Here is a 24,438-nt window from a genome sequence, read left to right on the forward strand (position 1 = left end):
ACTGGGCGATAATTGGCCATCGTGGCCAAAGATGGTTTTTTAAGAAGCGGTTTAATAACCGCCTCTTTCAGCGGGTCTGGGAAGGCTCCCTCACGGAGGGAAGCATTCACCACCCCACGAAGCCCATCGCCCAGTCCTTCCCGGCTAGCTTTTATAAGCCAGGATGGGCAAGGATCCAGGAGACAGGTGGTTGGCTTCACTCGTCCAAGCAGCCTGTCCACATCCTCGGAGGTAACAGATTGAAATTGATCCCACACAACTTGACCAGACAGGACTCTAGCACTCTCCCGCCCCGGCCCTGCTCCCACGGTGGAGTCTACTTCTTCCCGAATCTGAGCGATTTTATCTGCAAAAAAATTTGCAAAATCATTGCAGGAGAACATGTGGCCCGTACTGGGCCCCGATGTTACAGGTGGTTCCGCTAAATTGCGAACCACCTGAAAGAGTCTCCTGCTGCTGTTTTCTGCAGATGCAATAGAGGCGGTGAAGAAAGTCTTCTTCGCCGTCGCTATCGCCACTTGGTAGGCTCGACGTTGAGCTCTAACCCGTGTCCGGTCAGATTCAGAATGAGTTATCCGCCACCGGCGCTCTAGCCGTCTCAACGATTGTTTCATTGCCCTCAGATCCGTGGAAAACCACGGGGCTCTCCGGGCTTCATGCAATCGGAGAGGGCGCTTCGGAGCCAAACAGTCAATAGCCCTGGTTAAGTCCACATTCCAGCGGGCCACCAGGGAATCGGCTGAAAGGCCATCAACATGGGATAAAGCATCCCCAACCACTCTCTGGAAACCATTTGGATCCATTAAGTGGCGGGGGCGGACCATCCGAATCGGTCCCACCTCCCTGCAGAGGGGATGGGTCGCGGAGAAGTCCAGTTGCACCAGGAAGTGATCTGACCATGGCACGTCTTTCGTTTCGCTTTTACTTAGTGTCAGATCACCAACATCCATAGAGGTAAACACCAGGTCCAAGGCATGTCCGCGGCTTTGGGTTAGGCCAGACTTATTCAGGGATAGCCCCATGGAGGCCATGCTTTCCACGAAGTCCCGAGCGGCCCCTTGTAAGGTCGTGTCGGCATGGATGTTAAAATCCCCTAGGACGACCAAGCTAGGTGTCTCCAGGAGAACATTTGCCACGACCTGAAGCAGCTCGGGCAGGGAATCCTTGGTGCAGCGGGGAGGTCGGTACACCAAAAGGAATCCTGTACTGCCCCTATTGCCCAACTTCCAGAACATGCACTCAGAAAACTGGGTCTTCCCAATAGGACGCCTGGTGCAAACTAATGACTTCCTAAAGATCACTGCAACCCCCCCTCCCCGCCCACATGACCTGGGTTGCTGTGCATAAGAGAAACCTGGTGGACAAGCAGCGGCAAGGACAGGCCCATCTGCTTCATCCAACCAAGTCTCTGTTACACATGCCAGGTCAAGTCCTCCATCCATGATCAAGTCATGGATGGCAGTGGTCTTATGAATCATTGACCTGGCATTGCACAGCAACACTTTCAGGTCATGTGGGTATCCCTTGCTGATTCTAGTATTCATCCGGTCAGGACCAGACCCAGAGGCAGGGATAGTCCTCAGACAACGACTAAACCTGCCTCCTCTGTAATGACATGGTCTGGTCTTAGCGTAACTCCTCCTCCTACCCGTGATCACTGAGATCGGTTGTCCCAGTGCATTCCCCCCTGTGAAGCATATCCCAGCCATTTTGTGGGCTGGGGCCCATTCCCCGGCAGCCCTGACCCCTCCCCTTAAGAACAAAATAACCCCTTTAAGAAACAAACAAACAAAAAAAAACACAAATAAGACAATATAAACAAAAAACAATAAAAATTACAAAAATTACAAAAACATAAAATCAAACAAATTCCCAGGCCCAATAAACATCCACCGCACCCCCCCCCCACATACAAAAAATTCAAAATAAAAATTTTAAAACATTTTAAAAGCACTCTGCACCCCTCCGGCAGTAACAGCAACTGTTCTAGTGAGGCCCGTCAGGCCCTGCCCCAGGCCAGATGGTGAGTGGCAGGAAGGAGCAGGACCCCATACACTCACACAGGAGAGTCCTCCCGGGCAGCAGAGTCCAGCAGTCCTTTATGAGGCTTCAGGCCCCGCCCCAGGCCAGATGGTGAGTGGCAGGAAGGAGCAGGGCCCTCAGACACTCACATACAGGAGAGTCCTCCCGGGCAGCAGAGTCCAGCAGTCCTTTATGAGGCTTCAGGCCCCGCCCCAGGCCAGATGGTGAGTGGCAGGAAGGAGCAGGGCCCTCAGACACTCACATACAGGAGAGTCCTCCCGGGCAGCAGAGTCCAGCAGTCCTTTATGAGGCTTCAGGCCCCGCCCCAGGCCAGATGGTGAGTGGCAGGAAGGAGCAGGGCCCTCAGACACTCACATACAGGAGAGTCCTGATGACTGAGGCTTGTCCACATTTGAGCATTATTTAGCTGTTATTCCTTTCCACCCAAATTCTAATTAGACTAGAGCTGTCCACACCCACATGTATTTACAATTGTATCTGAGGATAAACTTTGGTTTCCCCCGTTCATACCAATAGGTGTTCCCTTTCATTTCTGTCACTGCCTTCTAATTCGTTGATTCTATTATGGCAATTAGGTACTGGTAGAGCAGGTGCAATGCTTGCGCACCTTGTGGGTTTTTTATTATTTAAAAAGACAATCCTTGCCCAAGAAGGGTACAAAATCACACCATCTGGCAATTATAAATTTGCTTGGGCAGTTTTCCAGTTTTGTGCAAAACTGAAAGGGGTGTGCATGTGTGTGTGTGTGACTCCTGTGGTCCCTTACTAGCTAGCATGCTGGAAAAGAGACCGAAAGGAATTGTAAACGGTCAGCACACACTTTTCAGCCTGTTGCCCAACATACCTGGTGTAGAAAATTGTAATCTAACACACAACACTGTCAGCTTTACCCATGCAGTCCCTTCCAACTCTACAATTCTATGATACATGTAAATTACACAATGGCAGGGACAACTTTATGGTTGGTCACACGTTAGATTTCACATGAAATGAGTAGTGCATGCCTCTAGAGAAGATGTGCTGTTTCAGTTCATCGGTGTTATGCAGAGTTGAGGCGACCCGTTAAGGTTCCAGATAACCTGCAGGGCAATGGAGGGACGGGGTGGGAACGGAACATTTCACCTGGACGAAATGCCATTCATTTTCATTATTCAAATACAGAATGGCAACACTCTCTTTGCCCAGGGTTAGGCTGCTGTGCCACATTTTAAAACGATAGCGCACTTGGAAATAAAAAGCGTTGGAGCCGAGTGAGTTTTTCAGAGGTGACAGAAATGGCTGCTGTTGATTTAAATCTCTGTGAAATACTTGGTTGGCGAGATCTTGCTGAGTGGGTATGATACCCACATCTATTTTGTGCGATTCGGTTTATGAACCACTTCCTGTAAAATGCCTCAATGCCATTTTGATGTAAAAATGTCAACAGTGGAATCAATTCTGTACGTAAAAACAATTCCACATAAGCAAAAGCTTGTTGGAAAAGGAAGTTATTCAACAGGTGCCAAAAAGAGGATGGAAATGGTGCTTGTCTGATACCTAGTCGGAAGGAATTCCAAAGGGCAGCTGCCACCACACACCTTGTAGGGAATAGATCACCTGATATGATGGTATCCGTGGTTCTCTCTTGCAAAGCACAACAATGAAATGGGTATATGAGTACGACAATGTTTTCGGTTCCACCAGGATACAACTTTCCCTAGGTTGCAAAGGGTTTTCTATGCCGGAACCAACGTCTTGAATGTAGCTCAGTGGCTAATTGGCAGCCAATAAAATTCTTCCAGCAGCAGTGTTTACATGGTGGTGATAGTCTGCCTCAGTGAACAGCCGAGCTGCTGCATTTTGCATGGGCTGCAGCTACAATTCTATGCTTCTATTATTCAGGATTCTCAGGACCCAGTTAGGATGCATCACAGTATTCCAACTGAAAGTTGCCAGCACACCGATGACAATGGTCAGGCTAGCCGCTTCAGAAAACATTTGATAATGAATTTTTCCTATGCAAGAGCTATAGCTTTGCATACAGATGCTCCCAACTTCAAAATATGGTATCTCCAGGTATGGCTGAGAATGCCTCACAACCAGAAACCTTGGTGAGGTGTCACAGTCAGTGTAGACCATAGGTAGGCAAACTAAGGCCCACGGGCCGGATCCGGCCCAAACACCTTCTAAATCCAGCCCGTGGACGGTCTGGGAATCAGCGTGTTTTTACATGAGTAGAATGTGTGTTTTTATTTAAAATGTATCTCTGGGTTATTTGTGGGGCATAGGAATTTGTTCACCTCCCCCCAAAAAATATAGTCCAGCCCCCCACAAGGTCTGAGGGACAGTGGACCAGCCCCCTGCTGAAAATGTTTACTGACCCCTGCTGTAGACAATGCTGAGCTAGAGAGGTCAATGTCTGCCTTGGAATGAGGCAGCTTCCTATGTTCCTATGAGTCTCACTGAAATGAATGGGAGTTGCCTGTGAACTATAATAATAATAATAATAATAATAATAATAATAATAATAATAATAATAATTTGTTATTTATACCCCGCCCATCTGGCTGGGCCTCCCCAGCCACTCTGGGCGGCTTTCATAGAAACCAAAAATACACTAAAATATCACATGTTAAAAACTTCCCTGAACAGGGCTGCCTTAAGATGTCTTCTGAATGTCAGGTAGTTGTTTATCGCTTTGACATCTGCTGGAAGGGCGTTCCACAGGGCGGGCGCCACTACCGAGAAGGCCCTCTGCCTGGTTCCCTGTAGCTTTGCTTCTCGCAATGAGGGAACCGCCAGAAGGCCCTCGGCGCTGGACCTCAGTGTCCGGGCAGAACGATGGGGGTGGAGACGCTCCTTCAGGTATACTGGACCGAGGCCGTTTAGGGCTTTAAAGGTCAGCACCAACACTTTGAATTGTGCTCGGAAACGTACTGGGAGCCAAGACCAGTGTTATATGGTCTCAGCGGCCGCCCCCAGTCACCAGTCTGGCTGCCGCATTCTGGATTAGTTGTAGTTTCCGAGTCACCTTCAAAGGTAGCTCCACGTAGAGTGCATTGCAGTAGTCCAAGCGGGAGATAACTAGAGCATGCACCACTCTGGCGAGACAGTCCGCAGACAGATAGGGTCTCAGCCTATGTAAACAGCTGCCCTGGACACAGATTTGACCTGTGCCTCCATGGACAGCTGTGAGTCCAAAATGACTCCCAGGCTGCGCACCTGGTCCTTCAGGGGCACACTTACCCCATTCAGGACCAGGGAATCCTCCACACCTGCCCGCCTCCTGTTCCCCAAAAACAGTACTTCTGTCTTGTCAGGATTCAACCTCAATCTGTTAGCCACCATCCATCCTCCAACCGCCTCCAGACACTCACACAGGACCTTCACCGCCTTCACTGGTTCTGATTTAAAAGAGAGGTAGAGCTGGGTATCATCCACATACTGATGAACACCCAGCCCAAACCTCCTGATGATCTCTCCCAGCGGCTGCATGTAAATGTTGAAAAGCATGGGGGACAGAACCCTGAGGCATCCCACAAGTGAGAGCCCAGTGGTCTGAACACTCATCCCCCACCACCACTTTCTGGACACGGCCCAGGAGGAAGGAGCGGAACCACTGTATGACAGTGCCCCCAGCTCCCAGCCCCTCAAGACGGTCCAGAAGGATGTTATGGTCGATGGTATCAAAAGCAGCCTGTCCACATCCTTGGAGGTAACAGATTGGAATTGATCGCACTCAACTTGACTAGACAAAATTCTAGCACTCTCCCACCCCGGCCCTGCTCCCACGGTGGAGTCTACTTCTTCCCGAATCTGAGCGATTTTATCTGCAAAAAACTTTGCAAAATCATTGCAGGAGAACATGTGGCCCATACTGGGCCCTGATGTTGCAGGTGGTTCCGCTAAATTGTGAACCACCTGAAAAAGTCTCCTGCTGCTGTTTTCTGCAGATGCAATAGAGGCGGTGAAGAACTACTTCTTCGCCGTCGCTATCGCCACTTGGTAGGCTCGACGTTGAGCTCTAACCTGTGTCCGGTCAGATTCGGAATGAGTTATCCGCCACTGGCGCTCTAGCCGTCTCAACGATTGTTTCATTGCCCTCAGATTCGTGGAAAACCACAGGGCTGTCCAGGCTCCATGCAATCGGAGAGGGCGCTTCGGAGCCAAACAGTCAATAGCCCTGGTTAACTCCACATTCCAGCGGGCCACCAGGGAATCAGCTGAAAGGCCATCAACTTGGGATAAAGCATCCCCTACCACTCTCTGGAGACCATTTGGATCCATTAAGTGGCAGGGGCGGACCATCCGAATTGGTCCCACCTCCTTGCAGAGGGGATGGGTCGCAGAGAAGTCCAGTTGCACCAGGAAGTGATCTGACCATGGCATTTCTTTCGTTTCGCTTTTACTTAGTGTCAGATCACCAACATCCATAGAGGTAAACACCAGGTCCAAGGCATGTCCACGGCTATGGGTTTGGCCAGACTTATTCAGGGACAGCCCCATGGAGGCCATGCTTTCCACGAAGTCCCGAGCGGCCCCTTGTAAGGTTGTGTTGGCATGGATGTTAAAATCCCCTAGGACGACCAAGCTAGGTGTCTCCAGGAGAACATTTGCCACGACCTGAAGCAGCTCGGGCAGGGAATCCTTGGTGCAGCGGGGAGGTCGGTACACCAAAAGGAATCCTGTACTGCCCCTATTGCCCAACTTCCAGAACATGCACTCAGAAAACTGGGTCTTCCCAATAGGACGCCTGGTGCAAACTAATGACTTCCTAAAGATCACTGCAACCCCCCCTCCCTGCCCACATGACCTGGGTTGCTGTGCGTAAGAGAAACGTGGTGGACAAGCAGCGGCAAGGACAGGCCCATCTGCTTCATCCAACCAAGTCTCTGTTACACATGCCAGGTCAAGTCCTCCATCCATGATCAAGTCATGGATGGCAGTGGTCTTATGAATCATTGACCTGGCATTGCACAGCAGCACCTTCAGGTCATGTGGGTATCCCTTGCTGATTCTAGTATCCATCCGGTCAGGACCAGACCCGGAGGCAGGGATAGTCCTCAGACAACAACTAAACCTGCCCCCTCTGTAATGACATGGTCTAGTCTTAGCGTAACTCCTCCTCCTACCCGTGATCACTGAGATTGGTTGTCCCAGTGCATCCCCCCCTGTGGAACATGCCCCAGCCATTTTGTGGGCTGGGGCCCACTCCCCGGCAGCCCTGACCCTTCCCCTTAAGAACAAAATAACACCTTATACAAACAAACAAACAAACAAACAAACAAACAAAACCAATAAAGCAATACAAACAAAAAACTGTAAAAATTACAAAAACATCAAAATCAAAAAAATTCCCCAAGCCCAACCAAACATCCATCCCACCCCCATCTCCCACATACAAAAAATCCAAAAGAAATTTTTAAAAACATTTTAAAAACACTCTGTGCCCCTCCGGCAGTAACAGCAACTGTCCTAGTGAGGCCTGTCAGGCCCCACCCTGGGCCAGGTGGTAAGTGGCAGGAAGGAGCAGGGCCCTCAGGCACTCACCACAGGTGAGTCCTCCCGGGCAGCAGGCAGCAAGCAGCAAGCAGTCCTTGTGAGGCTTCAGGCCCCGCCCTGGGCCAGATGCTAAGTGGCAAGAGCAGGGCCCTCAGGCACTCACTCAGGGGAGTCCTCCTGGGCAGAATGCTTTGGTACAGCTTCCCTTCATTTCAATGGGTCACACTCCAGAGAAATTCTCAGTGGCCTGGGCAGTGGCGTAGCGTGGGTTGTCAGCACCTGGGGCAAGGCAAGTAATTTGCGCCCCCTAACCCGTGGATTTGCGCCCCCTAACCCGTGGATTTTAGCACTCGAGTCTCTTCCACTAGATTAGTGCGCCCCCCCCAGATGTTGCGCCCGGTGCGGCCGGCCCCCCCTGCACCCCCCACGCTACGCCACTGGGCCTGGGCCCATGTCGTAGTGTATCTTTGGTTAGCACCAGTGAAGGGAAATGAGTTTAACTAGCTTTACCCTACTCAATATAGTCATTTGGCTCTTTAGATCCATATCAAAATGTCACCGCTGAAAGCAAATGAAGCCATAATAAATACTGAAGCAGATCAGTAGCCAAATATTTTAATAAATAAGAAGATGGTATTTTAAACAACAACAACTGTGAGATATATAACTATTAGCAAGATTTATTATGGCTCAATGCGATTGCATCTGCATTGCTTTGGTAACTAATGAATTATATTTCATTTACAAAAACTTTGGCGACAACAGCAGTTCAATTTTTAAAGGTATTTTCCAGCAGAGCCTGAAATCTTTCAGCTGCTGTACATGATCACATGGGGAGAAGTATAAATCCTTAACATGCTGCCTTCAGTGTGTTTACCTGTCAGCTCAGCTAATGGAAAACTCGAACTTTAGCTAATGTGAGCATGGCCACAAGCTAAACTGTAGGCACACATTAAAAGAGTTACAAGCCCCCTCCCCAGTATTATTTTTTTACACAAGCTGTTGGTTGCACCACCATAAGCAAACACTCACTCTGTGTTTCACTGTGTGGCTTTCCACAAGGGATCTATTTCCCATCACTTCTAACACATGATCTAGTATTTTGGATCCAACCACCACCAGTCAACTGGATTTGTGCTTCTGTTTATGGAGGGATCACGTGTTGTCCTAACCAGAGCTGGCCTCACCATTAGGGAGAGCAAGACGGCCATCTCAGGAAGCAGATGCTGAGAGACGGAGAATGAACATGGCTGTGAGAGTGACACACCGTCTGCCCTGCACCCCTTAAGCTGGCCTACTGCCATGGCATGTGATGGAGGATTCTGTCCCATTGACAGTGTTGAACTCAGAAACAACTGCTAGTCCAGTTGGGATTTGGACATCGTCAACACCATGATGTTCTTCACTTCAGGTAGTGAAATGTCTTGGGCTGGCCTTGGTCCTAACCAAGGAACTGTCTTACCATTCATGCATGCCGGGTTCTGCCCAACTTTGGGGAGGCCTGGTGTGCACTTACAACATCACACAGCAGAAGGAGGCCCAATGGGGCCTGTCGCAGACCACAGAATATTGAGGGGGTCCAATCCCCTCCTTGAGATTTTTTTGAGGGTCTTGGCCCTTTGATTGTAGTAGACCCTCTAAGCAGCTTACAATAAAAGTTAGTGATCAATAAAAACAGCTAAAATAAATAAACATGCTCAAAAATAACAAGTATATTAAAACATGCAAACATCTATGTGTCTGGGTAGACTTGCCCAAGCAAAAATGTATAAAGAAGGCACCAAGAAGAGTTGTGCAGAGGCCCTCAATAGGCAAGGAGTTCCAAAGTGAAGGTGCAGCCACACTGAATGATTGATTTCTCCCAACTGTGGAATGTTGAACCGTGGAACATGTAACAGTGCCAGTTTGGCAGATGGAAGCAGTTAAGTGGGTAAGGTGATTATGCAACTAAACTGGTCCCAAGCCATTAAGGGCCCTATTAGAACTTGGTCCCATAACAAATGAACAACCGGTGCAGATCTCTGAGCTGAGGTGTGATATGTTGACAGGATCTTGTTTGGAATAAGTCAGAGTGTTATCTGCTTGACACTGCCTGCTTCAGCACATTTGCTGCAAAATCCTAGCTACATGCAAGAATGGGTATTAGGTTTCAAGGCATGAACCAGATTAGGGGTTAACCCAGGGATCAGAACAAAGGATCCTTTATTGTGTGGGACACATTTACCATATTTACTTGAGTCTAATGTGCCACCGAATCTAATGCACACCTCAATTTTCAGAATCTTAAAACAAAAAAAAAGTATTTGCTGGAGAATGTAAATGTGCCATCGAATCTTAAGTGCACCTTAATTTTCGCAATGTAAAAGGTAAAGGGACCCCTGACCATTAGGTCCAGTCTGGGGTTGTGGAGCTCATCTCGCTTTATTAGCCGAGGGAGCCGTCGTACAGCTTCCAGGTCATGTGGCCAGCATGACTAAGCCACTTCTGGCGAACCAGAGCAGTGCACGGAAACACCGTTTACCTTCCCGCCAGAGCGGTACCTATTTATCTACTTGCACTTTGACGTGCTTTTGAACTGCTAGGTTGGCAGGAGCAGGGACTGAGCAACGGGAGCTCACCCTGTCGCGGGGATTCGAACCGCCGACCTTCTGATCGGCAAGTCCTAGGCTCTGTGGTTTAACCCACAGCGCCACCCGCGTCCCTTTTTCGCAATGTAATTTGGCCCAAAAAGGTGAGCATTAGATTTGAGTAAATACGGTATGCCAAGTCAAGGCCTCTGTATATGCAACACTTTTTTTCCATGGGAAGCAATATAAACCTATTGAAAGGTGTATAGAAGTTTTACTGAAGTCATCATAAATCTTCATCTGAACAAACAAAACATTTTCTAAGGTAAGTAGAAAATTCTATTTGTGCACCCAGAGCATTTTATGCTGAAGTGATCAATTTCTACAGGCGATCAATAGTGAAATAACTAGAAGTCAGTTTTGATGGGGCATATTTCTTGAAAAGAATATAGAACAAAGAGCTGAGATACAGAAAATAAAACTGTAGCGAGCAAAGTCTACGTATTGGTTGTTAAATGATGACTTACATTACAATCATATGTATGTTAAGCAGAAAATTATGGAAATTACATATTGCTCAGGAAACAATATTCTATCATGTCAACCCAGGGGATTTTTGATCATCAAAATATAAAATATATAAATTATAAAATGTAGATGCAGCAGTGCAACATGGTAATAACACCCAATCCATTAATGATCTACAAGCTAGTATTGGAACTACCTGCCATCTTCAAAGGGAAATCCCCCTCCTCTGTTAAAATACATTAAAATACAGTGATACCTTGGGTTAAGAACTTATTTCATTCTGGAGGGCCGTTCTTAACCTCAAACTGTTCTTAACCTGAAGTACCACTTTAGCTAATGGGGTCTCCTGCTGCTGCTGTGCCGCTGGAGCACGATTTCTGTTCTCAACCTGAGGTAAAGTTCTTAACTCGAGGTACTATTTCTGGGTTAGTGGAGTCTGTAACCTGAAGCGTCTGTAACCCAAGGTACCACTGTAGTCTAATCTGAAGGTTAACAAACCATGGATAACAAAGGGTAGGCTATCAGTCTAAATTACCTCATGGGGTTGTTGTAGGGTTAAATTGACACTCCTCTTCTTTGCAGGGAGAGTAGGAAAGAAATGCACTGTGCCCAATATGTTATCACTAATTCTTCTCCTCCCCCAACAAAATCATCAAGGGGCTTCATTATTCAGCTAGGCCACCACTGAGGCAATGTTCTCTAGACACTTCACATGCTGCCCCAAGATATGGAAGAGTACAGAGATATTTCTTCTTGTGACACATTCATGTAGGTGGTCAACCTATTGAGGAATCATGTGACTAAGCCATGTGAGGCCTCACATAATTTACAGCAGAGGCGTCTAACCTGGGGGCTATCGCTTCCCCTAATTCTGATCATTGGACTTGCAGGCTGGGGCTGATGGGAATTGGAGCCCAACAAAGTCTGGAAGGCCAAACATTACGGCGAGCCACTGTTGATGTTTACTCAGAAGTGGCTGTAATGGAATTGACCTTGCTCTCGGGCAGGTTTAGGGCCACCGTTCCAGCCATTGGAAGCATCATGGGGGCAGGATTGAATAAAAGAAAGAGGGGAGGAATTTAACAGTTCAAGCCAACTTGGGCTCAGACAAAATTCCAGCCCGGACGCTGGGTTTAAGCTGGTGATAGGTACCCCTGTAGCAGCCCACCATATACTGTTGGACTCCAACTCCCATCAGCCCCACCAAGCATGGCCAATGGCTAGGGGTGGTGGCAGCTGTAGTCCAGCAGCATGTGAAGGGTCAAGGTTCTCTAACCCTGGCTTAAGCCTTCCGTCAGGTGAGTACAGAGAGGCTGCTATGTAGCTAGGCTCTCATTCTGAGGCCCCTTGCTATACAACCACCAAGGAAGGAGGTGAGGCTTTTCAGGAATAAACATAGCATACACAATAACCTTTAATTAAAATGTTTAAGTGGGATTTCCACTCTCCCTGACAAAATCTAAAATTACAGCAGGGAAAACGCAGAGATTCTTTATATAGCCTTCACACAGTTCTTGAATTAGAGGAGGTGGCGCACCCTCTCAATGCCCAGTCACTCTTGTCAGAGCAGACTTGCATTTTTCAGAACTTTCCCCCTTCTCTATAAGTTTAAAGCGAGCAATTTAAAGGCAAGTCTTAATTAGCATATTGAGGACGGTTTATTATTTATGAGATGGAAATCAGGATCCCAGATGACTGAACTCATTAAAGTCTCTTTGGAACGGCTCCCATCTACTTCCTCTCCTGCACCCACACAGCGAGTAATTCACACTTTAATTAATGCGGCGTCTTCCCAAACAATGCATGCTCCTGACAGAAATCTTTCCTAATGCAGCTAAAAGAAGAAAGTCACAATATTGAATTGAAAATGTAGCACCGCTGCAAGTACAAGAAGTGTGAGATAAGGCAACAGCAGCATCTGCAATTCAGTTTACCCTGGGTCCAAATTGCAATCTGAACGGTTGGGTGGACCTGCAACAATATGTGTACTCCACAGCAGTCAGTGGTGGAACAGTTCCTACCTGACCTTTCTGTTAAGTTGTGGGTGAACATATCAGACGACACAGCGATTCTTCAAACAGCTCTTGTTTATTCACAGGCCAGAACAGAACTGAACTGAAGGGTTCAGCCAGCCTGCTTATATAGAGCTCCACTACAACGCAACAGTAACCATTTTCTGTAACTATCTAATCACTGAACGTCACTTTCAATCCCTTATTTGCATATGTGGACCTGAGTGAAAACTATCTACAGTATCCCCCTGCTGGCCCAGGGTGAAAACTTCAGTATATAACACTTTCCTCACTGGTGTTGCTGCAGTTACTCTGAGGGAAAGGGGAAGGGCTGCGATGGCAACAAGTTTGGTGTGGTGCAAACACACACTGGCAGGAGCAGCGATTGGCTCTGATGGTGCATTTGCACCATGCTGACCATGCCCCTCCGCCTTTCCATCCTAGTATGCTGCAGTGATATGGGCAACTGGAGGTCAAAGGAGCACCACCACCCCACCCCACTGTCTGCTACTGTAGTGCTGTTAAGTCTAATGCAATTGCCACACTAAGAGACTCTCCTTATAATTCCTAACACAGCTGCTGCAAAGGAAAGCAGGGGTCTTGTATCTCTAACAGAGGGGTTTCTACAGATGCACTTTGTTCCAGCCCTATATGGAAAGTAGCACCTGCCAAATTTCCATCTTCTGTGTGCCCTTTAAAGGTACAGAAGTCCCAGTCTGTTTTGCATCTGGTTCCATCCTTACAAACAAGACTGAGCATTCAGTGCCAGACTAACCCAATGCTTCTTGGTTTTATTCTGATCTAACCACTGACTTTTGAAACATAAACAGCAATAAAATTAAATAGCTCAGCCATTAACATCCACCGGAATCCTCTTGAAGTCTCAGAATGAACAAGAGAGCCCAGAGCAGCCTGACTGAGTTTTCCATCTGTTTTTGAAGAAAAGATAAAATCTTTCAGCACAGAAACCGCACAGAGTAGTTGAACTATAAACTTCTGACAAAATGCGGTTTGGCTGCACTACGATCTCTTGAGCTGATGCTAGGATGCACACAGTAAAAACATATTTGTACCCAAACAAATATTTGAAGCCCTTTTTTGTTGTTCGTAAAAGCTCATCTAATTGTTTCATCTCCTTCTGAAACCTCCCTGAGGCGCAAAAAGGGCTTTCAGAGTGGAAGGCACTGTGCAGTTTTCAACTGCAATTCAGCCCTGGGTGGTTTACAGCTTGACCTATAAGAATACTGTAAAATGTAGCTTTTCAGGTGGCACTGAGCAAATTGAATAAATCTTTGCCTGCAGTGAAAGGGCCCAATCTGGAGAGGTTCTGGATATTTCAAGGACTGCTTGGTTTCAGCAGGAGATGCAGGTGCTGAACGCCACCTCAAGGCGCAGCCTCGATACTTTCTTGACATCACACATATCTGTGCAGGCTTGTTAAAGCTGCCCTTTATGGCTGACTAAGTAAATGGGATACCAGCATCATTTGTTGGGAAGACGTTGTTGCTGCATATGGCAAAAGAAAACAGATTGACTTAAAAAACAAAACAAAAAACCAACACTATGCAATCAATTCCCTGGATCCTAGATGTGCAAGTATCAACATTTAAAGATGTACATTAATTAACAATGAATTACACCAGAAATACTCATGGGGTTTCCAGTAATACCACATGAGGGAGTGACGTTCTACAGTAAACATTATAAGAGAACGATGATGAAACTCTGATTCTACAGTGGGGGGAAAGAACATGGAATTTTATCATGACCCGAACTGTGCTACAGAGTTACTGGAACAATGCCTCCCATATTAGAACAGCAAATCCTGATCCTTATTCTTCTTTAAAGCTAACCTTCCAAAGACGACAGCAAGGGGGGGGGCAGGGTCAGACTTAATTGCTACAGACCTCCCTAAGTCAAGCAAACTATTATTTGATACTCCCTAAAAATGGCAGTGTGGGTTTTTTTGCCTGAATCTGAGAGAAAAAAGATTAAAATAGACAAACCACTGAGGTCCACAGCATATCTAGCAAAGCTGAATGCTTGTAAAAATAATCTTCTCCTCAGTTCTTGGCAATCAATTTGGAAGGGAGCTACACACTATTGCAAAGTGCCAGCAGCCAAGATGGGTGAAAAACATGGTGGAAAGCGAGTGGAGGGGTTGATGTTCTGGTACACACCAGAACTAATCAAGGTAGAAGGAGCTCATATATTCCTCAGAAATTTTTCTCACTCCTCCAGAAAGATGTGTCACACTTTTTGAGAACCTCTGAACCAAGGTTTTCATAATGTAAGAAATACAGAAGCATCAGATATAGAACTCTCGCATTATCTTCAAGGTTATTTTCATTACTCATAGGGTAGCTGGGGACTTTCTGCTCTACCCCATGTGGGATCACAAAAAGTGCCATCTTATATCCCTCAGGCTGCTAACAACTATATGAAACCACAAGGTAAGGTTTGGAGTATGCTAATAACACTCTGTTTCTCTGTCATTTGGAGTGGAATCTACACACATATAAAAACCGCTGTGAAAATGCTTTTTTAAAAAACCTTTTGAAAAATACATTGAATTTGGCATAGCTCACTGTCGCCATCTAGTGTTACTGTTGTATATTGCACTTTACAACAAATTTAAAACATTTTATTTGCAGCTGTATAGCTGAGGGTCATTTTCTCTTTCACTTTCAGAGCCTAGATAAGAACACTTTGGAAAGATAGGTGTAGGCAAGTATAGAGACTGAATTTGGGGCTCCACATGAAAATACAGATTTGCTAAGCAGAGCAGCTTTTGACTCATTTTCCTTCAGCTGCAGAGAAAGGATATTTGAAAAGTAACTCAGATTTGCAAAGACATCAAAAATGAGTAATTGAAGAGATCAGAATAAAAAACCCAAGAAACATTAGCTAGGCTTTAACTGAACAGAGGAAACTAGATTCTTTCAAATGTGAGTTTTTAAAAAAGTAATTCTTCCAAAAGCCTGTTCCCCAAATAATGCCAAATCAGTGTTCTGACAGCAAAAGGACAAGCTTAGCAGACTGACATGTTGGAATGAAAATCTGAGTTGAAGGGCTGTCTCTTTGAAAGGTCAGGTTTTATTTTATGCAATCTTCTCCCTCTCAACAAACTACAGAGTAGACAAGCTTCTCTACTTTGTTTTCTTCTCCATTGTCTCTCCCATCACCTGAACATTCTTTCCCGGGCTTACAGTGGGTGGTCATTTTTTATTAGGTCTTTGGTTCTTGGGAGGGGAGAGTGAGGAAACTATGTTCCAACAAGAGAGCATTTTAAAACTGTGTTGATAGGTTAAAGTCACATACTTGCCTTTCCGTCACAAGAGCAGTAACCTAGAACTGGCTTTACTGATCCAGCCATGAAAATCATTTGATTCAAGAAAGCCCCCTCATTAGTAAAAATGAGGTGATGATTATTCCATTACATGTGAAAAATGCAAAGGATTATATCTACAAACACTCCTTTACTTTTTCACACTTAATGCCAGCACCCAGTTTCTCTTTTCCTTGTTGTCTTATGATGACTGGCTGTTCTGACTCTGCAAATGATAATGCAGTTGTGCCATGCAATCTCCAGATCCTTTAAATCAGAGTGGGGCAAATGTGACCGCCTTGACCCTTGGAATTCTCCTCAGGTCACAACCCTTCCTCAGCCAAATCTACTCCATCCAGGCCATCTACTCTAACCAGCCCAACTTCATAGTCTGCTTGTGTGTTTTTGCCTGGCTGGGATGTGTCCTTGAGAAAGTACCATGGGTGCCAGTTGCAAAATGGCTGCTCTGAAAGGAGAACATTGCATGCTGCCATTGGGGCTCGACATGACACAAAATGTCTGCTGTAGGGCATGGCACCATCCAAAATCTGAAAGAGACAGGACTGCAAAATTGTGTGGCCATATCCTCCATATATAAAAAAGGGGATGCAGGTGGCAATGTGGTCTAAACCACTGAGCCTCTTGGGTTGCTGAATGGAAGGTCAGCGGTTCGAATCCGCACAATGGTGGTGAGCATTTCATGACGCCCCCAGGCACTGCATTAAGTCAAACTATGGCATATTGTGAACACACAAACCCTGGGAAACTACAGCTGCTTTGTTTCTCCCCATGCAGAGCTAAGTCACGGCTTGGCTGAGGATGTTGCCCAAAACTGGGCTTGTGGTTTAGCCTTTTCCAGACTAACTAAAGTTTGTCCTGTGATTTATAGCTTATGGTTTGTGCAAGACAGCTATGAGTGCAGGCTGAAATGATACGCTAAGCCAAACCATGGCTTAGTTCACTGCAGTGCAATAGCAGAATAATCGGGGAGTAACAAAGAGATGATAATTTTATCTCTAGGAGTCCATATGCTTTCGCTAAGCCATGACTTACCATGATGAGTGAGCCAGGCCTCTGCTTATTCTGGCTATTCCCTGGAGCAGATATTTTAATTTGCAACCATTGGCTTGGATTTGGAAGGATGTAAACTGCAGTCTTAGCTATGAAGACATCCATCCTTTAAGAAGGGATGACCACCTTCTAATTCCTAGTGATGGGCATTAACATTTAAGTCAGCTTAGTCCCTGTAGAATCAGCGATACAAAAAATATATTTTTGTTATTGTACGTCAGGCAAATGTAGGAATTTATTCAGGCCAAACTGAATAAATTTCAATGCCAGAACTCAAGTCAAAGAATAAATATCACTTCACTACGCAGCTTTTTCTGGACAAGCTTAAGAGTATCTATTTTACAGCCAGCCCCTATGTCAGGAAAGGGAAATGTCTGGGCCCTCACTTGCTGTTGGACTATAATTTCCATTATGCTTGAACGTTGACCATGATAGCTAGGGGGTTGATGGGAACTGAAGTCCAACCATAGCAGGAGAACCACAGATTCCTCCAAGCCTCCCACCCCCGTCTCTTTCCAATGTATTGGGATTGGGGGTCAAATCTCTCAGATCATAAGGTATAATTTTAGGGCACTTACTGGTACTTTGGGTAAAGGCAGGTTTATCTGTGAACACCAATTCTTTTAATCGATCAAATTCAACCCCCTGCCCACCGATACATTGGCTAAATGCTGACTATAAACCATTTTAAAGTGCCACAAAATGAAACAAAATTTTCCTTTCTTCTTAAAGTGGTGTATTGCACTTATTGGCAGGGAAGGCAGGAGGCAGAAAGTCAAGAAACAGAGAAATGGGAGGAGTTGGTTTTCACTTCCATTTATCAGAACATGCTAAAAATAAACCACAGCTTTGATGGCTTTTTATTTTTCTTATTGTTTCACTGGTTTTCTTTCAGCTGAACAAAACAACTTTTTAAATGTAAGTATCTCTTCATTCATCATTTCTTCCTTTCAGTGTCGCTGGGACTATTTGGAGATGATGAAGGTGACGATGAAGTGAGGGAGCCAAATGGCCAGAAAAAACAAACAAGCCCTTGTCTGAATTCTCACCTCACAGCAGTATAACCCAAGTTGCCTCAAACTTGCAAGGAGAACAAATGGGAAAGCCATTTTTAGAACTGTTTATTTAGCAACTATTCTGATTTGTTTGTGAAGAGGTTATAATACATCACATTAAGCAATTGCTATTGCGTATTTTCCAGTGCAACTTCCCATCACTTTCCTTATTGCCAACAAGTCCATTGTGGTGGTGCTGGGTTTTGGGAATGGGAGTGTCAAATCCACTTTAATTGCTCAGTGTGATTTTGCCTGTACGTGACTGAATCCAACCTGCAAAAGAGCAAAGCTCTGGAACAATCCCAAGACATCTTACTCAAATGAAGGCAATCTGCCCAGAGAAGCAGCCTTCATTATCAGGGACCACAAATGTAAATTAGTTCCATATGCGAATATGCATCCAAATGCAAAAGTCATGTCTTCAACCAAAGCATTACTTTTAACACATTTAGATGTGCGTTCTACTCCATATCCAAAAGGGAAAGCACATTTAAATGTGCATCAGAACGTTTGTTCCAGTAAAAGCAAGAGGCTTCCTCATTCAAATATGCATCCTATTTACATTACATGACAATCCCCAGTAAGTACACAGAAGTCTGCTTCCACGTGCAGATTGCCTTCCCTGGATCTGGAACAGCATAGCATTTTGGAAAGTCACATAGAGCCACATGTAACTTATGCCCTGATAATGGATTCACTTTGGCATATCTGGGGTTTAGCAACATGCTGAGGTTTCTCATAGGTCTCAAGTACTCATTTAGCATATTCAGCCTCCACAGAAACATCAGGTCTAGGCCAATCATCTGGCAGACCACACAGCAGACCAGAGAGAAACTTTGGGAGAACTGTGGGAGCAGTCAAATTCTGTGGAGAGCAAGGACATGAATCATACTTTTTTGGAGTGGGGTGCTGACTTTCACACTTTGTGCTGAGACTGCAATCTGAAGCAAACATGCCAAGAAATATTTCCTGTTAAACACAGTAGGGCTGACTTCTGAGATCATGGAATTATGGAGCTGGAAGTGACATCAAAGGTAGTCTGATTCAACTCTATGCCATAAGAAATGCACAACAATATCCCTGATGGGTTACCATCCTGCCTCTGCATGTTTAGGATTAGGCCACAAAGTGTACAGTTGGTCTTCATATTGGCCCAAGAGGTGGGAACCCTGGACTTAATCTTGAGTGGTGCCCACAATCTTGTGCGAGAGGCAAGTCTTGTCGAGCCATTTGGGAGCAGTGACTGGACTGCTTTTAAACTGAAAATACAGGTAAATAGCCAATTGTCTAGAAAATTCAACACAGTCACATTTGCCTTCAAAAGAGACTTCCCCAACAATAGGGGATTGGTAAAAAGGAAGCTGAAAGGCAAAGTCAGAAGGGTTGACTCACTCCAAAATGTTTGGGCGTTGTATAGACACAATATCAAGCTCAACTAGACTGTATATTGCAGATTGGTAAAGATACTACAAGGCCAAGTATATGCTGGTGTGGCTAATCAGCAATCAAAGCAGCTTTTAGAGGCAACAATGCTTCCTTCAAAATATGGTAGTTTTGCCCATTTGAGAAAGATGAACACAAACTTTCTTTTTGGGGGAGACGGGGCACAGGTAGACAGTAAGGTATGCAAAAAAAGAATTTGAGCACATTGCTGAAAACATTAAGACCAACAGGAAGTTTCTTAAATACAGTAGTAGCAGAAGGTGATGTCTAGGGAAGCAGCTGGACCCTTGGAAGACAAGGGAGTCAAAGGTGTGTAAAGGAGGGGAAGGGGATTGCAGAGCAGCTGAATAAATTCTTTGCACTCATATTCTGTTTGCATGCTTCCCACAGGCATCTGGTTGGCCACAAGTTGTCAGAATACAAGTTGCCATTGGTCTCCATCTGATCATTTCTGATGCGGAAAAAGACAGTGAGGTTGGATCCAGGCTTAGTCTGCAATCCAACCCCTCTTCACACTCGGAAATGTGTGAATTGGGTGCTGAGGCTTCCTCTGCCAACCCTGCTGGCCCCTGTCTGCAGTGACACCAGTGTAATTGCACAAGCACAAGACTCCCCATTTCGCATGACAAACACATGCAGTTGCCAAAGAAGGACATTGCTGGGGGTGGGGGAGAGATAAGTCAGTCTAGAACAGCTGGATCCCAAGATGTCCCTACCGTTGTCACTTGATAAGTGTCCCAATCACTACAAGAGCTCCAAGCTATTCCTCGCCTCCCACCCGAAAATGAGCAACAGGGCTGTGGAGACATTGGTGGTTCCACTGCTTTGTCACCCCTGCTGCTGCCCGGCTGGAGTGCAAGTGTTTTGTTAGTCATGCTTAGAATGGACTTGTTGAAATCAATGACATTACTCTTAGGCATGATTTAAGTCTGGCTCCAACGCAGTGTTTGAATCAGCGATATACTCAGGGCCTTGCAGAGCCAGGCAGAGGCCCGGGCCAGGTAGATAATGTGCCTCCCCTCTTTTTACCCTGGGGATAACTGAAGTCTTATAAATAAGTAAGTACCGTATTTTTTGCTCTATAAGACTCACTTTTTCCCTCCTAAAAAGTAAGGGAAGAAGAAGAAGAAGAAGAGTTTGGATTTGATATCCCGCTTTATCACTACCCTAAGGAGTCTCAAAGCGGCTAACAATCTCCTTTCCCTTCCTCCCCCACAACAAACACTCTGTGAAGTGAGTGGGGCTGAGAGACTTCAGAGAAGTGTGACTGGCCCAAGGTCACCCAGCAGCTGCATGTGGAGGAGCGGAGACTCGAACCCGGTTCCCCAGCTTATGAGTCCACCGCTCTGAACCACTACACCACACTGGCTCTTTCACAAGGGGAAATGTGTGTGCGTCTTATGGAGCGAATGCAGGCTGCGCAGCTTTCCCAGAAGCCAGAACAGCAAGAGGGATTGCTGCTTTCGCTGCACACCGATCCCTCTTGCTGTTCTGGTTTCTGAGATTCAGAATAATTTTTTTCTTGTTTTCCACCTTCAAAAACTAGGTGCGTCTTGTGGTCTGGTGCGTCTTATAGAGCGAAAAATACGGTATATAACGTAATTTTTTATATTGTATTATAATTTTAAATACATTTTACAATAAATACATTATTCATTTTAAAATGTATTATACAATTTTTAATAGTTCAATAATGTATTTAAAAATACATTTGACTATTTTTAAGACAACTTTGACTATTATTTATAATTAAATTATAATTATAATTCAAACTTCTCTGTCTTCTTATTCTACTCTTAAAAAAGATGTATGCTTGTGAGAAAGCCACTACTGTATTGCTCATAAACCACTATTTCTTTAAAAAACATGGTTTCCACCAAATTTTATCCTCATTGAGCTATATGTACTCCTCGGGTGTAAGTAATATTCCTGGCCTAGTCAACAAAATTTTAAACAAATGGCCACATCTTCATCAATTTTTCATCATTAAAAAAAAAAGCGTTAAGAAAGCCAACACACTTATCTTTAAGGTATGTGTGGTTTTAACTTTTGGCAAACAAGATTTCAAACAAAAACTCACCAACTTTTAACAGCATGAAAAACATGGTCCACCATCACGTTCACGGCATGCTGGCTGCTGGAGCCTTGGTCGCGTCCACCCACCCAGCGCTCGTTCTGCACTCCTCTGCGGAGCCAATCGCAGGCCCTGCCCCAGACGCCAGGGAAGCTTTTCTCTTGCGCTGCCAGCCATGGCCCCAGAGAATCCTCCTACCGCCGCCTTTGCGCCTCTGCATTCGCCCCAGTGCATCCCCTGCGATTGTGAATATGCTGACTGAGGCCCCCTTTGGAATTGGAGGCCTGGGCCAAGTGGCCCATATGCCCCCCCCCTCTGTCTTTGCCTGGATATACTGATAATAAACATGAATACATTCTGCTTAATTCAGGAAGCACTGCAACTACATAAACTACTTTACTTCTCAGCATGTGATTATTTGGAGAATCAAACGCAAACACATGCATGTGTAAACCAGATACAGTGGTACCTCGCAAGACGAATGCCTCGTAAGACGAAAAACTCGCAAGACGAAAGAGTTTTTCGTTTTTTGAGTTGCTTCGCAAGACGGATTTCCGTATGGGCTTGCTTCGCAAGACGAAAACGTCTTGCAAGTTTGTTTCCTTTTTCTTGAAACCGTGCATTCAGGGGGTGCAGTTGCGACTTGACTTCGAGGAGCAACTCATAGCACGCGGTGTGGTAGCCTTTTTTGAGGTTTTTGAAGACTTTGGTGATTTTTGAAGCTTTTCCAAAATCCGTGCTTCGCAAGACGAAAAAAATCGCAAGACGAAAAACTCGCAGAACGAATTAATTTCGTCTTGCGAGGTACCACTGTACAGGAGGAAGGGAATCTCATGCAAACATGCTTTTTGAACTGATGCCTGAAAGTGGCTATCGTATTGAATAGAAGAGGCTATGGAGCGATGGTGCCTGAGTTTGAGAGTGTTCTGACGTTTGTTTGTTTAAAATATATATTTATTTGGCTACACAATATTACAATTATTTAAGAATCTATTTATTTTTAAAAATATTATGACAAAGCAAAAGACAAATTGCTATTTCGATAGTCTATAGATGCTTTCAATCTTAATAGTTTTCAGAAACTGAACAAACGTTACTATAAATGTAATACGGTTATATTTTGTACAAAAGGGAGAAACCAAATCCTAACAAATACATTCTAGCTTAAAATAAATCTTCTACTCGTAAAGTGTTCCTGTCCTGCATTGTACATTTAATCCTCTAAACTGCATTAAAAGCACAAGCTTTACCAGGCATCATAATACAGATCACAGGCTACTCAGCATATGAACCATGGGCATTTCCCCATGATTTAAGTATTTTAAACGTAAACATTACGTGCAATACTGTGTCATCTTTGGGGGAAGAGTAATTCATTCCATAAAACAGAAAAGGAGTATCTGCTTATCTCTTCCCGCAATGAAAGGGCGCTGCTCCATTCTAATCGGGGCACTGCTGTCTCCCTGTCATGGAGGGAAGGGAGCCCATATCTGGCCTGTAGAGGACACACTCTGTATTCTCTCCAGGCTGCTTGAGTGCACAACTCTTGTTGCAGGCAGCACAGATTCCAGCTCACTGAGATGTGTTACATTAATCCTAACAAACAAGAAGAAGCCAAGTCAAATCTGGTACATTGGCTTGAACTGTTGACAACAGCAATCTTCCTGTCTGCAAACTAAGTGCCATACGTGAATTATTCACTCCAAATAATTCAAACCCCAAGTGTTTAAAAGTCTTGGATGAAGCCCAAAACACAATCAGATTAAGGATAAATCAGTGAGTTTGAAGAGGAAAAATGGTTTTGGAAGAGTTTTAATTTCCATTCTGATTGTTTAATATTTGGAACAGTTCATTAACTTTTTCAAGCATTCTCTATGCAACAATGAGTAATAAAAACACACTAGCTCTCATGAAAGTTCATGTTCTCAGAAAACCAGTCTGTTACAATGACTGAGTTATTTTGCAAGGGAGGGGAAAGTTGAGTTTGACATTTTATGTTCAATGGGCCTACATCTGTGGCTGCTCCTTTTTCTTGACAACCCCCCCCCCCAAAGGATATTTGTCTTCCTCTTCTAATGAGGATGGCTTAAAATCACAAAAGTTTGGGCCCAGATTTATCTTGATTTTGAACGCTGGCTGCATACTTTCAATGCTTGTATCAATGAAAGCGGAGCTAGCTAAACCGATCACTCAAAACAAAAATTTCATGTTGCAGTGGAGATGATTTCTCCTGTACAGCAAAAAAGAACGTTTTCCAAAGCCTGCAGCTAAAGAAGTACATGCATCCATATGTAAACAACGCTCTTCCCCTTTGAAATTCCACTCACCCCCCTCTTCCAACACCTGCAACATTTAACATTAAAAAAAACACAAAAGGAGGAAGCATGTGTAGGAAATGCAAAAACAAAAAACCCCTAAAACCCTGAGGAGCATTCAAGCAAAATTACAAATTCATCCCATTTATTTCCACTAGATATTGGTCAGCATGTGCTCACACTAAAGACAACGACCCAAAAGCAATTTAAGGTGCTTATCTTTGTCTGGATTGTGCCCCTCAAGTCAGGAGACCAAGAGGGGGGGGGGACACACCATGTTTCTCTTCACTGGTTTCTCAGAATTCTAAAAACTATTTTTGCTCTAGTCTAGCGAACGGCTGATCACTGCAGATGGTGACAGCAGTCACAAAATTAAAAGACGCTTGCTCCTTGGGAGAAGGGCAATGACAGGCCTAGACAGCATCTTGAGAAGTAGAGACATCACCTTGACAACAAAGGTCCATATAGTTAAAGCTATGGTTTTCCCAGTAGTGATGTATGGAAGTGAGAGCTGGACCATA

The 24,438-nt window shown here is 45.0% G+C and overlaps 2 long non-coding RNA genes across 2 annotated transcripts in view; one reads left to right on the plus strand and one right to left on the minus strand.

Moving 5' to 3' along the window:
• LOC309338590 overlaps window positions 1-4,383 on the minus strand; it is a 37,558-nt gene extending 33,175 nt beyond the window's left edge. The window contains exon 1 of the long non-coding RNA XR_014154986.1: window positions 4,204-4,383. This is a non-coding gene — a long non-coding RNA (uncharacterized lncRNA). The remainder of the gene's footprint in view (window positions 1-4,203) is intronic.
• A 17,600-nt stretch (window positions 4,384-21,983) lies between these two features.
• LOC309339001 lies at window positions 21,984-23,649 on the plus strand. Its single transcript, XR_014155134.1, has 2 exons — window positions 21,984-22,067; window positions 22,421-23,649. It is a non-coding gene; the product is annotated as an uncharacterized lncRNA (long non-coding RNA).
• Window positions 23,650-24,438: the final 789 nt, after the last annotated feature.

Source organism: Podarcis erhardii (assembly GCF_964252035.2).
Source record: "Podarcis erhardii genome assembly, chromosome: 3".
NCBI classification, from domain to species: Eukaryota; Metazoa; Chordata; class Lepidosauria; order Squamata; family Lacertidae; genus Podarcis; species Podarcis erhardii.